At 41.5% G+C, this 13,238-nt stretch overlaps 2 protein-coding genes across 6 annotated transcripts in view; one reads left to right on the top strand and one right to left on the bottom strand.

Moving 5' to 3' along the window:
- LOC135114097 (protein fem-1 homolog B-like) overlaps nt 1–7,197 on the bottom strand; it is a 64,716-nt gene extending 57,519 nt beyond the window's left edge. The window contains exon 1 of the mRNA XM_064029797.1: nt 7,182–7,197. The gene's annotated coding sequence lies outside the window, so the exon portion shown is untranslated. The remainder of the gene's footprint in view (nt 1–7,181) is intronic.
- Nucleotides 1–13,238, top strand: part of LOC135114096 (ubiquitin carboxyl-terminal hydrolase 2-like) — a 70,650-nt gene that overhangs the window by 36,557 nt on the left and 20,855 nt on the right. The gene's annotated exons all lie outside the window — the stretch shown is intronic.

Raw genomic sequence — 13,238 nt, 5'->3', positions numbered from 1 at the left:
AAAAAAAAACACCCATGAAAACTCAACCAATCATCACTGTAGTCTTTAAAAACAATCCTGGTGAGGGAACGAAGTGCTTCTAGATACGATAACTCTTTACTGCCATTGCTTCTTTTCAGCTTGATGTTCTTCTGTAAGTTTATATGAGGATCTTGAAAGGCTACACTCGCAACAAAAGGTGCCATAGAATATCTAGTAAAGCTTTTCAGTGTTTGTGGTTTAATTTGTGACGAGTCAAACTCCCTGAGGTTGGTGAAATAAAATGACATATACCACTAGCAGTGAAAAGGTGAAAATTTTAATGCTACGGGTGTCACTGAATATCTAGTAAAGCCGTTTGGTACTTGTAGATTAATTTATTTTACGTCAAAGTGCCTGGGGTTGCTGGAATAAAATAACACGTACAAGTAACAGTCAGAAGGTTAAATGCTACGGGTGATACAATTCCCACTGTTAGGCTTCCTCCTCCGGGTCACTGCACTGATGGAGTTGCGTCACTACGTGAAGCTCAGGTGCGCAGGTGTGTTTTGGCGCCTCGCTTGAGTTCCCTTTAAATCTTCTCGCCACGTGGGTTAATCTGCTCACATCCGCCCTTCCTTCGTGTGACCTTGGCAGCACACTTACGTTCTCGTTCTGGTCCAGTAAGTCACAAGGAAGGCAGTGTTCTGTGCTGATATCAAATTTCATGGTTGTGTTATTTGATTTGGCCTTATTAGTGGTTTCCGACTTTTCTTTTTATTTTCTGTTTTTTTCTTTTTTACATCATAATTTTCTTATTGTTCTTATTCTTCTCGTTCTTCTTCTTCTTATTGTTCCCCCACCTCCTCTTCCTCCTCCTTCTCTTCATCTGGTTTTATCATCTTCATTATTCGTCCATCATCATCGTCATCATCATCAACTTTGTTAACTTTTTCATATTCTTCATATTATTATCATTATCATGACTACTCATACGTTGCAATCATCACATTCATCACCATCGGACATCATCAGCACATTTAGAGTTTATACGAGTGTCATCATTATAAAGATTTTACAATTTATTTTGTTACAGTTTATCATCCACGTTTGCATTTTCTCTAGACGCTACGTGGGAACTTGATCTCTTTCTCTCTCTCTCTCTCTCTCTCTCTCTCTCTCTCTCTCTCTGAAAATAATCACCAGCACACACATACACATACACACACACACCTGTTAGTACACACACGACACATATGTAAACCTTCCTACACCTGCGCATCCTTCTAACATTTCACCATGTCTCAAAAATATTCTCTCTCTCTCTCTCTCTCTCTCTCTCTCTCTCTCTCTCTCTCTCTCTCTCTCTCTCTCTCTCTCTCTCTCTCTCTCTCCCATTTTCTTCCAGGTTCTGACACACATTACGTTTTCTTTTTGTTTCAGGTCATACTCACGCGATTTGTAACAGCAGATAAAATTTTTCTTTCAGTTTCCTTCTTGTTTTCTGGCACACTCAAGTATTTTTAAAACTAGGTCAGTTCGCATAACTAATCCTTTAAGTCATGAGTTATTTTACTATTTTCAACGGTATTTTCTTCAGCTTTAGTTAGCGTGCAATAGTATTTTTTTCTTCATATAATGAGATGTTATTATCTTCATCAGTTGGCAGATAATAAAAAAGAAATATCAATTGGTTTAGGGTACAGAATTATATAACTCCGTATCTATCTATTTATAAACTAACATACGTCTTTCTATAAACGAGTATTACCCTTAGTGTTTGTGTGTGTTTATCTTATCTTCATATTATGAGATGCTTTTTTGAGGTTACTGACGATGCATACCTATTCCTCTTTCGGCCTTTTATCAGAGTACTTCTATCAATATGTTTGCCAATCAGTCTGTATCCTCATCCACATCCATCATTAATATTCACTTTTTTCTTTCTGAGCCTTTACTGTTTATTATCTATTTACTCGTTCATCGTCTGTATCTGTCTTTATATTTTTCTTTTTATCTTCCATGTGTTCATCTTTAAGTCTAGCTGAGCCTTCACCTACTATTTACACATCAGTATCTACAATTCTTCATATTTTTTTCTTTTATTTATATCTTTGTATCTGTCCAGCCGAGCGTGAAACTCCCTTTTTTTGTTTTTCATCATTTATAGTTTTCAAGTCTTTACACATTCATACATTTATCATCAACTATATTTACATTTCCTCTTTATCTTGCATGTGCTCATCTTTAAGTCAGACTGAGCGTGAAACACCTTTTATTTTTTTATCTATTTATAGTGTCCGAGTCTTTCCCTCATCGCTTCATGGCCCCAGAACGCATCCCTCTCTCCTTTCCCTTTGTTCGCATCCACTTCAGCTTCATAAAACAGGCCGCCGTGACTCCCGCCCCACCCCTCGCGCTGCGCTTTATGGCATCATTCCATCACCTGGTGGCTCGGGTTACTGTCCTCCTTACTGCCCAACGCTTCCCCTGGCACACTCTCTCTCTCTCTCTCTCTCTCTCTCTCTCTCTCTCTCTCTCTCTCTCTCTCTCTCTCTCTCTCTCTCGCTGTAGCTTATCACAAAATAGCCTCGTAAATGTCTATTGTGGTTTTGTCTTTGCTTACTTTGTTTTTGTTCCTTTCTTTTTTTTTCTTTTTTTCTTTCTTCCTCCCTTCCTCCCTCCCTCCCTTTCTTTTTCTTTTCTTTTTTTGTGTAGGTCTCTCTCTCTCTCTCTCTCTCTCTCTCTCTCTCTCTCTCTCTCTCTCTCTCTCTCTCTCTCTCTCTCTCTCTCTCTCTCTCTCTCTCTCTCATAATGTCCTCGTTGTCGTTGTTGAGACGTGTGACGTCGAAATATCTATCAACCAATCAGTGTATCTCTCTCTCTCTGTGACAGTGCAGGTGTCTGATAGAATCTAAATCGATGAAACGCATTTACGTAACGAGACTTAAGGAGGTTGACGCACCAAGACTATCTGGGTGCCGCCACACATTCCTCCATCAGGCAAAAAGATTCGTCCTTCTTCTCCAAGTTCAAATCAGGCAGCCTTGTTCTGTCATATAGGTGACGCCACGTGACCCCAATGTGGTGGCGCCTTTAAAGCAACGGTTACTCATCAATATGTCAGACGGCTTATGATTCTGTGCCGTAAATGTATCAGTCACTCATCATTCTGTTAAAAAGGCTCCTCATCTTTCTTTTTTTATGTATTTCTATAACGCAAGCATGTGTATTGCAGTAGATTTGGTAAAGTGTTACACTAATGTGCTTTTATTATATGTTTATTTATTTAGTTATATTTAATCTATCTATTTATATTTTATCTATTTATCTACCTACCCACTAGTGTATTCTTTCATATGTACGACTTTTAACGACCAGAAACTTAACTAATCGGACTCTCACGGATCTTTTCCCAACAGAACATGCGGAATCCTTGTTAAACTATCACTACAATCATGAAAACACCTTGTTAACTCTAATAACTTCCACTACAGCCTATTAACAATAAGTCGAAGCTGAGAATACGACCCGTACTGCTGCTGTCGTCATGTCCTGCCTTTGTTTTGTGTGTGGAAATGCTGGTGCACGATGATGTAACACAAGAAACTAAGAGAAGATGCAAGAAACCCTGAGGACTACATGTGATTTGTGTTTTGAGAGAGAGAGAGAGAGAGAGAGAGAGAGAGAGAGAGAGAGAGAGAGAGAGAGAGAGAGAGAGAGAGAGAGAGAGAGAGGCGCCGCATAAAGCGCTGCATATCAAAACCACTAAACAAATAACGATATAATTATTAAAAGGAGATATAATTAAATATGAAAAAAAAAAATAAACGATGCCAAAAAAAATCATTACATCTAAAATCAGATCACGGTAATTGCAGCTCACGAGTGAGAGAGAGAGAGAGAGAGAGAGAGAGAGAGAGAGAGAGAGAGAGAGAGAGAGAGAGAGAGAGAGAGAGAGAGAGATTAATTATTTTAGGTTATCATGAGTAAGGTCTTGGTGATAACAAGCTCCTGTTTTCTAGTCTACGGACCATGAGAGAGAGAGAGAGAGAGAGAGAGAGAGAGAGAGAGAGAGAGAGAGAGAGAGAGAGAGAGAGAGAGAGAGAGGTGATGAGCATTCATGTATGACTGACATTCTTGGCTGGTAAGGAATGCGAGAAGTGCGTGTAGTTTGCTTTATATAATTAGCAAGTTTGTCTTTCAGTTGGTTACTAAGAAACGAAGCAAGGAGGAAACCAAGGAAGGTGCGTGGAGGAATGCGCGCGAACTGACCAATTTTCACGTCCGCTGTCCTTTTTTACGTGTGTGTGTGTGTGTGTGTGTGTGTGTGTGTTATACAGACAAATGGATTAAACATAAATGATGGATAAAATTAACTAATTCCTTCATTCATTACTAAAATGCAGTAATGCAGTAGTGTAACACTGTCTATCTGTCTTATATTATCACGACTCCGAATTCCAATTACGAGACAAAATTCAACACTATTTAACCCAGAATGCCAAAATAAATAAATAAAAAAAAGGAAATATAACAAAACTCCATACACATTCTTCGTCTATCAAAAGTTATCAGCTTGAAACACTAAACGGTACTTTAAAGAGACGCGTTGTTAGTTTTTATCTGTATAGCAAGATTAAATATAGTGTTTTATGTAAGTCAGTGTGTAGTTGCAGGGGACGAACAGGACGAAGAGAGGAGGAGAATGAGGTGAGTGTGAGCCCATTAATAACAGGTCAAACTTACACCATCTGACTCCACGTACTCCTTACCCAACCGTAGCCTTGAGGGAAAAGATCGAAAAAAGAATAATAAAAACACTGAGACACGTGAGAGAATGCAACACTAATACTTGTGGATGATAATACACACTATTGGGGTTTTGTATTTAGTCTCAGGGCTTCGTAATCTATTGGTGTGTGTACGTATGTGTATATAATGATAGGAATTAGTCGTGTGTGTGTATGTGTATGTGTGTGTGTGTGTGAGTATGTTTACGTCGCTTAAAATCAGTAAAAAAGAAAAGTAAAAAGGAACTCGAACTGTCAGTGTGTGTATGTATATGTCACACGGGGTTCGGCTGGTCGGTAAAGTCAGTAAGAATCACTAAGAGTCGTCGGTGGGTCGAAAGAGCTTTTTACCGGTAAAATTCCCCATCTGTGCGTGCTGCAGTCTCAAGGTCACCTATCTTCCTTCCCTCCCCTTCCTGCGCCGCCCCCAGGATGCAGGCAGCGTGCAGGGCCACCTCACACGCAACCAGCACGAACGCCCTCATTTTTCTCCTCTGTGTGTGTGTGTGTGTGTGTGTGTGTGTGTGTGTGTGTGTGTGTGTGTGTGTGTGTGTGTGTCGCTGCCGCTGCGTGTAGGAACGATATACGAGTAATATTCCGCTCTTTAAATGCTGTTATTGTTATTGCAACCTACTTTTCCTGCCTCACATTCTCTTTCTGAAGTGAGTCACACCTAAACTGTCAAGACTGTCCCTTACTACTATTACTACTACTACTACTACTACTACTACTACTACTACTACTACTACTACTACTACTACTACTACTACTAATAATAATAATAATAATAATAATACTGGTTCAGCTACTTCTTAATTATAAAACACTGTAGTCAAGAAGGTTTAGATTCGTCATCATATTCACGCTCTTCTTGGAATAAAGGAATATAAGAGGCTCCTTTGTTCTCAATTCGTAACTAGGTCATAATAGGTGAAGGGAGCGAGGGAGGGAGCGACAAGCCAGAGGGAGAAGGAGAGGGAGGAAGAGGAGGAAGAATGCCAAGTAGGGAGAAGGGGGGTCGGGAAGAGGGACAGAAGTAAGGGTCAGTGTTATATATGATTGGGAGAGGTGAGTGTGGTTTGGTAGAGCTGACGCAAGAGAGAGAGAGAGAGAGAGAGAGAGAGAGAGAGAGAGAGAGAGAGAGAGAGAGAGAGAGAGAGAGAGAGAGAGAGAGAGAGAGAGAGAGGGAGGATTAGGAAATATGGATGGAGGTTTAGAGGCGAAAGAGGAAGGTGGAGGAAGAGGAAGTGAATTTTGATAGAGGTGAACGAAAGAGAGAGAGAGAGAGAGAGAGAGAGAGAGAGAGAGAGAGAGAGAGAGAGAGAGAGAGAGAGAGAGAGAGAGAGAGAGAGAGAGGAGTAAGAAGGAACTACTACTGAAGGAACTAAAACGAATGTAAATTTTCTAGAAGAAGAATCTGACGAGGTTACCTGAGGAACTTCATGGGAACAGTTTAGGAAGGTGAGAGAAGAAGAGGGACTTGAAGGTAGGATATAGTGATGCTGGGGGAGGGGGTGGTGAGGGGGTGGTGAGCGAGTGGTGAGGGGGTGGTGAAGGGGCGGCGAGGGTGCCAGGGGATCTCAAGGGCACTGGTGGCGTCGTGACTCTTACATAACGGAGGGATTAAGGGGGAATGGTGCCCCCACCCCTTACCTTCCTCCCTCTCACCCTTCCTCAAGTTAAGAGATGTTTGATATTTTAAGTGCTATTGTTAACTACTACTACTGCTGCTGCAATTACTTCAACTACTGCCACTGCTGCTAGTGCTGTTACTGTTGCTGCTGCTACTATTACTACTATTGCTGCTACTAATCCTGCTATTACGACTACTACTACTACTACTACTACTACTACTACTACTACTACTTCAACCACTACTAATGGTGCTGCTGCTGTTGCTGCTGATGCTGCTGCTGCTGCTGCTGCTGCCGCTGCTACTACAACAACTACTACTACTACTACTACTACTACTACTACTACTACTACTACTACTACTACTACTACTACTACTACTACTGCTGCTGCTGCTACTACTACTATTACTGTAACATCCTCACTATTACAGTAATAAGTTCTCGTAATCTGACGTTCATAGTAGTAGCCCGTTGTTATCCTCTCAAAAAAAAAAAAAAACTTCTAATACGTCAAGGTTGTTCTTTTGTAATGTGGAAATACCATCTTTGAAGCGTTTTCATTTGTCATGTTGTTTTTCTCGCCCCAGAAGCAGCATGGAGTGTGTGTGTGTGTGTGTGTGTGTGTGTGTGTGTGTGTGTGTGTGTGTGTGTGTGTGTGTGTGGGGAGGAACATGTCTCAGGCAGCTATGGATTTTCTGATTATGCAGCAACATTAATCCAAAATAGAATATGAGTACACATGCTAGGAGCTACTCTGCGTAAAGGGGAAAAGTCCTGGAACAAGGTTTACACTTACTCAGTTGACTGGTCGCGCGGTGGACGTTACGCAAACGTGAAGGTGTGTTGATGTGGTGACGTCAGGCGGGGGAGTACCAGGTGAGGCATGACGTCACGGCTGGTTGATGCTGTAGGGATAATGAATGTCTAGGTTATGATGTTGTTCTGTACTAAACACACACACATACACATACAAACACACATACACACACACACACACACACACACACATACACACATCTGTACATGTGTGTGTGCGTGTGTGTGTATATATATATATATATATATATATATATATATATATATATATATATATATATATATATATATATATATATATATATATATATATATATATATATATATATATATATAGTGCACACATAAGAAAACGTTCTCACGGGCTGGTGAATAAAAGTTGTAGTGGCGGGGGGACTGAGGGCTGCTGATGGAATGTGAAAAGATAGACCCCGCCCCTGGTGACCTGCCAAATACCGCCAGATGAGGCCGGTGTTAGAAGGGTTAGGTGAAAGTGCTCCTCACAGTTGCAATGTTCTAGGCATAACTTTGTTTCATCTGACAGCCGCTTTTACTTATTCTTCACGTAGATGCACACATTTACTGGTTGTGTCACGACAGAGCAAGCAAACGTGGATAATGGAAGAAGTGTGTGTTGTGTGAGCGCGGGCAGCGGGGAGTGATAACAGCTGTGAGTGGTGTGGTGATGGTGGTGGTGGAGGTGGTGGTGGACTGGTGGTACTGGGCAGTACTTGCTAGACTGTGTTGCGTGTAGTGCGGTGCCTCTCTCACCTCCATCCTATTTTTTCAGTAAGACTGCCATCACATCGTTTTAGTGACTGTTTACTTTATTGTTAAGTGTTACCTGATACACACAGTCAACTTCCACTATATTTAAACGTATGCCAAAGTGTTAATGAATCGAGTATACAAGTTATAGAATGTGGATTGTTAGCGGCAACATTACGCAAGTGAACACAGTGAAGATTTCCTAAGAACATGCAGTTTGGAGCACAACAACATTAAGCCTTTGATAACCACCGCAACACTAACTGCACGACAACCCAAACAGCTAGTCAGCAAGTTACTCGCCAGCCAGCCCACTGCAACCTGACGCAGTCGCCCTCATCCCTTTGAATCCATCTTCTAACGACTCAGCATGGTCAACTTGAGTTTTCTTCTGTGTTTCTCGGAGGGAGGAAGCAAATACAAGATCTCCAACTCAATGAAGGAGTTGCCGCAACCTGATGTGTCTCTTGATCGGGAGAGGGATAATGACATCTTGTACAGAGTAAGTTTGAGAGACACTTGTCATGACAGTAGCCTTTAAATCTCCACTAGTGTACCTATGTTAATCGTAAGAAGCCAAGATAAGCGAGATGATGGTGTATTTTGATAAGATGCCTGTACTTCTATCATAACTGTAGTGGTCTCCTTCTACTACTGTGTGTGTGTGTGTGTGTGTGTGTGTGTGTGTGAGCCATTAGCGTGATCAACTTGCTGGCGTGTTTATGAGTACTGCAGCGCGTTTGTGTGTATGATTACCCCAGTGTTTTTTGTGCCTTTTGGAGTTTAAAAGGTTTAGAATGGAAATGCTCGAATAGGTATTGTTATTGTTGTTGTTGTTGTTGATGTTGTTGTTGTTTTGGGCGTAAATATTGTTTGTTTATCAGATGATCACTGGTGACAGCTATTAATACGGCGCGATAAACATGAACCTATCAGCGGTGTAATATTTGACCGAGAGAGAGAGAGAGAGAGAGAGAGAGAGAGAGAGAGAGAGAGAGAGAGAGAGAGAGAGAGAGAGAGGAAAGGAGGTTGCGATGAGGAAAAAAAAAGTCTGCATATAATGGCATTGTAAGCTCACGCAAGAAAAAAAGTCCTGCCAGAGTCCGGCAGAGTCAAGCATTATTTATTACTATGATTAAAGCCCGGTAACCCTGGCGCACGCAAAGGAAGTGTGTCAAGGACTTGTCTGACGTCTTGCCGCGCCGCGCAAGGCCACTACTGCCACGATGCGCTGGGGAGGGGCGAGGCGGAGCGGGGCGGGGCGATTGAGAAGGGTAAGGATGAAGCCCAAAGAGTCTAGATGAAGCCCTTCGGGAGTGTCTACAGTGAAGGCTGAGGATGACCGTGTTGTCCCTGGCTGTATCTAAAAAGGGCTGCTTGAAGATTAGGTCTAGTAGTCTGTAAGATAACTTCGACTCCTACGTGAGAACTGAACGCGTGTAGGATGACACTGAAACTTTCTCCTGAACTATGTACGAAAAAAAAGGGAAAAGGAAAAAAAAATCAATAAAAAGGTATTGGATGTCAGCTATAGTAGTCAGCTCTGAGTCATGCTGCAATGGATAACAGACGACCCCTATTTAAATTTATTGTTTGTTTAGTTCACTGTCATTAAGTCATCAATACGTCAACAATCTTACATAGGAGTGCTGGCGGGAATCAGGTGTGGTCCTGACGCAAGTCTTGTTACAGTAATGTATACAATGATCTTGTATGTCACCAATATTGTTGTGTCAATAGAGGCGATCAGCTGAGTCAGGCACGGGACCACTGATGTCATTAAGCTTCGCCGACCTCGTCATATAGCCCAGTCTTGCTTGTTATTGCAGCATAAATTCCTTATGTGAAGAATGATAACTTGTGTTGATTCTCTGCTGCTTGTCTGTATTAATGAACATATATTTGGCCGTCAGATATTTGTAAACATAATGAATAATATATGTTTGTTTACACGTGTAGGTCCTGGCATTGGCTGGGGACGGAAATATATAAAAGTTCCGTTTGATGGCGGTAGCACCTTGGGGTGAACTGTGGATGCAATCTAACGAAGCCACGTGCCGCATTAATCATAACGTAATAGAAGGAACGAAGCGGAAGTGTTGGAGGGCGGAAGCAAGAGAGAGAGAGAGAGAGAGAGAGAGAGACGCCCCTTCCACCACTACCGGGTTACGGTTAACCTTCTCAGAGGGACGCTGCTGCTGCTGCTGCTGCTGCTGCCACGACGCGGAAGTTTTTGTATCACCCCGATTGCATGACATCACGTGACCATTGTAGGTGTAGGATTGGTGGACGCCCTTCCCTGCCATGCCTGTGTTTCTGCACCAACCTACTCACCCTCCCTCATTCCTCCATCTTTTGCAGTCACCGATATTTCCGTAGCTGCCACACCTCTCTTCCCACTCATTCTGTAATCATCCGGCAACACGTCAACACGAGTCGAGGCAGTAAAGCAATAAAGGTTTCAAGGAAGGGCAGTATTGGGCAATGGTGGTCACTATAATGTGGTAGTATTAAATGGCGATACTTGGCAGTGAGCCGGGCCTACATTCCATTCAAGTTGCCCATTCGAGCATATTTTGGGGCTTTACGGCGAGAAATGTCAACACACGCATGCAGTTTTTTTGGAGGAGAGGTTTCAGACACTGATTATTGTTTCCTTAGTATTTTTGTTTTTTGTATGCATCCAAATAAGAGGTTTAGTTGGTGTTCTTATAGCTGGCAAGAAACTGATAAAAATGAAAATAATAATCGAATAGCATCCTGAAGACCTTGAGAGGATTGGCGTGGCTTTAACAATGACAGGGGGATGACTGAGCATTAATCCAAACATTTATATATTTACACAGCATCCTTCTTAAAAAAAAAAAAAAAGACTATCACCATCACCACCAAGAACAAGTATATAAACAATTGCACTAAAACTCAGACAGCTTTCCCAGTCACTTTCATCTATATGTACTGTGCACCATTTCCTAACGAAAACAATAGTAAATACATGCATAAATATACAAGGAAATTCGATAATATTGCAGTACATTTAGACAGCTGCGTGATAGACCGGCCCTGTGACAATAACGCCCAGCAATGCAAACGAAAGGATTTACTCAAGATAAGATTACACAAACGGGGATAAAAAAAAAGGAAAAAATAAATAAATAAATAACATGACGCAGTAGAGGGGATAGCGAGCACCTCACTACCACCTGGCGCTCTCAGTTACGTCTCCAAGCATCGCCGTGACCCCGGGACCCAGGCAGCGGGCGGGAACAGGTTAGGGGAAAGGTGAACACAACGGGGCGGGCGGGCGGCGGGATAGGGGTGGCCGGGACGGAAGGGGCCTTGCTCTAGTTATTATTTCGGTCAAGGTCACTCATTTCTATGCTGTATTCTCGTATATTCGGCATGTTTATGTATGTGAGTACGGTATTGTTTCTGCGGAACGTGTATACCTACTGCAGGAACATCTGTAATAACTGGGACAAAAACAATAACAACAGCAACAGCAGCAGGAGTACTAACAACAACATTAGTACTACGGCTCTGCCACCTCTACATAATTATCTTGTTCTTATGTTCTTATGTAGTAAATTACTAATAGCAATGATGACAGCATTGACAACGAAAAAAATTAAACATATACTACTACTACTACTACTACTACTACTACTACTACTACTACTACTACTACTACTACTACTACTACTACTACTACTATCACCACCACCATCACCGCGTATTGGACTGTGCTGGGAAAGACAGGGCGCTGCTACGACTGTTTTATGTTAATGTTTAGTTTAACGAAATACAGTCTTGCCTCTTGACAGTCTCCATTAGGCTGGTAGGATTTCCTGACGCTGTTGTTACCAGCCGTTGACTTCCATTCCCTCCCCCCCACTCCCCCTCCTCCGTCTTCTTCCCCTCGACCCCTTCCATCCCCTTCTTCGTCCACGCCTGTTACTCGAACCGAAACAAGAATATATCCATTGATACTGAGTCAGCTTTTGGTCGTAAACAAAGATTATTAATTAATTCTATCTGATCATCTATTGTTTCGTGATTAATTTATTGCGCTTTGTTTAAAGAATAACGCTTTTTTTTGTTTTATATTCTTTACTTTTATTTTTTTTTAATTTTTTTTCGCTTCCTGTGCTTTTGACTCTCTCTCTCTCTCTCTCTCTCTCTCTCTCTCTCTCTCTCTCTCTCTCTCTCTCTCTCTCTCTCTCTGTGTGTGTGTGTGTGTGTGTCGAGTTGCAAGCCGCGCCGCATTGTACTCGCCTCTATCACCCAACACTTTTATCACCCAGCTTTCCGTACTCCGCCAATACAAGAGGGGAAGGAGAGAGCGGCTGTGAATCTCGCCGCCTCTTCCTACTGCATAAAATGGTCACATAACTCCACAGCTGCATCCCGTGGCTGTCCGAGAAAGAAAAGCCAAGCGTTCGAGTGTGTGGAAGGAGAGGGCTTTTGGAATACGAATGAGTATGGTGTGAAGGAACGTGGGGGCGTTGTAGACTGTTGTAATGGGCGATTTGTTTGAGTGAGAAGAGGAGTGTTTGGTTTCATGACTCCCTTGTGTATGGTGTGCCTTCTACGAGCAAAAAAGATAAGATAAGGTAAAATAAAAAAATAATAAAATAAAACTTAAAAAAAAACAAGTATATAAACAAAATAAAATAAAGTGAAGTAAAATCTGTAATCTGTAATCTTTTGAACAAGAACTGAAATAAACTGCGATTACTTATCTCATTAAAAAAAAAAAAAAACTAATGCAGATATGAACAGGTAAAAAACAGGAAAGTAATAAGAAAGTTGGTAATTAATCATGTATGTATAGCCTGAAAAAGTGATCTGTAGGATAAGATAAAGCTGATGACTAATATAGCTCGTATTTCAACATTAAACCGGATAATTTTATAGCAGGAAAGGTCACATGCCGGAAGTGAGCATTCATTAAATCCTGTCAAACTAACTAATGTAGGAAAAGTTTCTGAGGCACTGTTTTGTTCTTGCTTGGACGCACGGACTATTAAGGCAGCCGATCCTACCCAGTGGTGGTGTTTTCAAGGTCCTCAAAGTGTGACTCCGCATCCAGAGTTTTGGTGTCAATGACGGCTTGTTTTCCTCTTGTAGGCTGTTGTTGTTATTGCTGCTGCTTTTGATAACATACTACTACTACTACTACTACTACTACTAAATTTTTTTTTCGTGATCCTGAAGAAAGATTTAATTAAATATAATCTTTCATCTCTCCGTATTAATGTAATAAAAC

Source organism: Scylla paramamosain, chromosome 27, assembly GCF_035594125.1.
Source record: "Scylla paramamosain isolate STU-SP2022 chromosome 27, ASM3559412v1, whole genome shotgun sequence".
NCBI classification, from domain to species: domain Eukaryota; kingdom Metazoa; phylum Arthropoda; class Malacostraca; order Decapoda; family Portunidae; genus Scylla; species Scylla paramamosain.
The sequence above is the reverse complement of the archived record's forward strand: the minus strand, read 5'-3'. Positions and strand labels throughout refer to the sequence as shown.